Source organism: Zingiber officinale, chromosome 11B (genome assembly GCF_018446385.1).
Source record: "Zingiber officinale cultivar Zhangliang chromosome 11B, Zo_v1.1, whole genome shotgun sequence".
In the NCBI taxonomy this organism is placed as follows: Eukaryota; Viridiplantae; Streptophyta; class Magnoliopsida; order Zingiberales; family Zingiberaceae; genus Zingiber; species Zingiber officinale.
Genome location: NC_056007.1, coordinates 79,807,085 through 79,810,838, shown reverse-complemented (window position 1 = coordinate 79,810,838; position 3,754 = coordinate 79,807,085). Strand labels below are relative to the sequence as shown.

The window sequence follows — 3,754 nt, the reverse complement described above, 5'->3', positions numbered from 1 at the left end:
AAATTCAACAAGATCTTACTTTATAAATGATTCTTGGATAAATCGGTGGTAGAACCATGGACAATTTCTTCATTGGTGGAACCATAAACAACGTTAGTAGAGGAGGCGACACCGACGGCTTGCGGATGGGGACATATGAACTTAAGCTTCACTAGTTTCTTGTGGCTGGGATTGTCTGTAAAGGTGGGCAAAGACTATTCTCTAATTACTCGTGATGGGAAGACATCGACTGGTGCCTAGCGGGGACGATGATAGGGATACACGACCATGGGTGAATAGTGAGTGTATGGGTGAGGGAGCAACAAAAGCGTCAGTTTAAAAAACAACATCAACATAATGAAAGCATCGACACATTGACGGTTAAAAACTTTAGAATTTTAATTAAAATATTAATTAATTAATTCAATTAATTCCTAATTTAAATAAAATAATTTAAATAGACTTTAATCCTAATTAAATTATATATATATATTAAAAATTATAAATAAATTATATTTATTTATTATATATTATTATCATTATTAATTTGATTTAATTTATTTTTAAGATAAATTTAATGAATTATCAAAGTGATTTAGTATTCATTCATCCATTTAATCCTTCAATCAAATATTAAATTAAATTTTAAAGATATTTTTAGGATCATTCGACAATCCTGATCCCAAATTGATGATATTTAGAATCGTGATCCTACCTACTATGTCTTTTATATATATATATATATATATATATATATATACAATACTGATATTATACGCGCCCTCTTTTGCGCTCCTGTGCGCGTCAAAGCCAGGTGGATATATTTTTTTTTCCACCTCTCATATTTTTTTAACCACGTCATTTTATTTTTTCCTTTCCTTTTCTAAAACCTAACTTTTCCTCGCCCTCGTCTCTGTGTTCCCCGCGACGTCGTTTCCTCGCCTCGCCTCTGTGTTCCCCGCGACGCCGTGCTCTGCGATCCTCTCTCGCGACGCACCTAACTTTTCCTCTCCTCGCTCGCCTCGCCTCGCCTCTGTGTTCCTCGGCGTTTCTCGCCGCGACGCCGTGCTCTACGTTTCGCGTTGCCGCGAGGCCGTCCCTCGTTGCTGCCGTCGTCGTTTGTCAAGAGCCTCGGCGTTCCTCGCTCGCCGATCCATTATTAGTTATGGTCTGGGTGGCTCTTCCATGGCTCTTTTTGGCATAGTGGGTGGTGGTATTTACACAAAAGTTGTCTATGTTGGTGCTGATCTCGTCGGTAAGGTCGAAAGGAACATCCCCGAAGATGACCCTAGAAATCCAGCTTTTCCTTGCTTCTCATGCTAACCCTTGTGTTCGATGCACAAAATGTTTCACATGCGTTTGCCCAACACATTGTACTGTAAGAGCAGTTTTGCTACTAAATGGCCATTCTAATCCTTTCGCCTTTGTACAACTTACAGGTGATAGCAGACAATGTTGGTGACATTTCGAGTATGGGATTTGACCTTTTTGGCTAATATGCCGAATCAACAGCTGTTGCACTAGTTGTTGCCTCTATTTCTTCATTCGGGGTCGACCTTGATTTCACTACAATGTGCTATCCTTTGCTCATTAGTTCTATTTCCTAGACCATAGTTTGCCTGATAACTACTCTCTTCGCAACTGACTTCTTTTCTCTTCGCAACTGACTTCTTTGAGACAAAGGTTGTAGAAGAGATTGAGCCTGCTTTGAAGAAGCAGCTCATCATCTCCACTGCACTCATGGCTATTGGCATTGCCATTGTTACTTGGGTGGCCCTCCCATCATCTTTCACTATTTTCAACTTTGGTGAGCAAAAACAGGTTAAGAACTGGTAAGCTTTTTATTCCATTTGTCAATCAGTTCTCAGATGCTTTTTATGTTTCTCAATATACTAATTATTGGAGATGAACAGGCAGTTGTTTTTCTGTGTGGCAATTGGGTTATGGACTGGCTTGGTGATTGGATTTGTCACTGAATACTACACAAGCAACGCCTATAGGTAAAAATAAATGTTCCCATTCCTCTATTCAAGTATCAACATTATTGAACATTCTACCAAAAAGACATCCTTCAAAATTGATACTTACCAAAACATGATCTGTAGGTTTTTTTTTTTTACCATATGGTGTTGCACGTCTATTTTTTAATCTCCAATCTACTCTTGCATGCACTTTTTGGTATACGCCAATACCAAGGGTGCTTTTGTAGGTTAAATGCTCGGCATTGTTTACAGTTCACACATAATGCCTTGTACTTATTCTCATTTACAGTCCGGTTCAAGATGTTGCTGATTCATGTCGAACTGGAGCTGCCACCAATGTTATCTTTCGGCTTGCTCTCGGATACAAATCTATCATCATTCCCATTTTCGCAATCGGCTTCAGTCTTGCTGCCATGTATGCTATGGCTGTTGCTGCATTAGGCATGTTGAGCACTATTGCTACTGGCCTAGCAATTGATGCTTATGGACCCATCAGTGAAAGTGCTGGAGGTAATGTCGAGATGGCTGGAATGAGTCACAGAATTCGGGAGAGGACTGAGAATAATATCTACCATTCCATTATCAGATTCTCAAGATTTGCTGAAGCAGAGCTTAAGCTTTTCCACTCACAACATCGATGACTGTCCACACTTGATCTTGGCATTCAAGACTTGGTTTCAATGAGCAAACAGGCTGGCTACCAAGGAATAAGAATGATGACATTGTAGGTTGAAAATGTAGTGGATGTTGATATTGAAATGCATCTTTGTTTAAAATTTATGTATATCTGTTGTATATGATGCTTTTCTCAAGTAACCAAAGAGATGTAAATACAGTATTCATGTATTGTAACTGTCTTATGCATATGGGAATAAATGAATTTACAATTTACAATCAAAATTCAAAGTAAGCGATAAAGATTAACACTAACAGATAAAAAAAATTGCCCATCATTGCAACATTTAATTAAAGCTTCCAAAAATGATATGAAATATATATAAAAAATTCATTGTCAAGATTATGCAGCCGACTCAAATGTCTCTCCAAGCATTAGATCTGGGATATCATCATTTTCTCCACCTTTAGATGCTGCAGCTTCAAGTGATCGTCTCTAGAATTGCTTTGCAAACTTCCTCAAGTTATCTAGATTATCAGGACCTGAGGGACAAAATGTTCACTCAAATTTTAATGAGAGCATTCATAAGCATAAATCAAGCTAACATAAGTGTAATAGCTAAAAAAAACACATGTTTTCAGTAATAAAATAATGCATTTATCCATTTGAAAAAAATATATACATTTCTAGTGGAACAATGCATTTACCATTTACAAAAAAAAAAATATGCATACAAAAATGCAGAAAACTACTGTTGTTTAAAGTTAATTGGAAGCCAATGTATATATATATAAATTTTGAATATTAGTATTTTAAAACTAATTTTGTTAAACGGTAGGAACCCTATGCTCTAATGAGAAGATAGCAAGCAAAGCATTGAAGAAGAATACCATCGTCAGTCTCATACTTGTTATTGAATCTACAAAAGTTTTATCCTAGTGCATATTGTTTGAACCTACAACAATAAAGACAATTATTACTTTCAATATCTCAATCAATCAACTACTATAATTTTATAAAAAAAAACTTTGATAGTACCCGCTATTGATGCCAATTCTTCTTCATATGTGTCGTCATCGCTGTTATGATGATTATCTATAGTTGATCTGACAATCAACACATCGTTATATTTACAAATTTAATAAAAATAATTGATTAGCAAATAAAATTACCATAC

General features: G+C 36.3%; 1 long non-coding RNA gene and 1 pseudogene across 1 annotated transcript; one reads left to right on the top strand and one right to left on the bottom strand.

Moving 5' to 3' along the window:
• The first annotated feature begins 214 nt into the window (after positions 1–214).
• LOC122034080 lies at positions 215–2,617 on the top strand (annotated as a pseudogene).
• A 186-nt stretch (positions 2,618–2,803) lies between these two features.
• LOC122033353 lies at positions 2,804–3,754 on the bottom strand. The gene is made up of 3 exons (XR_006126508.1): positions 3,616–3,754; positions 3,468–3,532; positions 2,804–3,119 (listed from the first exon to the last, which is right to left on the bottom strand). It is a non-coding gene; the product is annotated as an uncharacterized LOC122033353 (long non-coding RNA).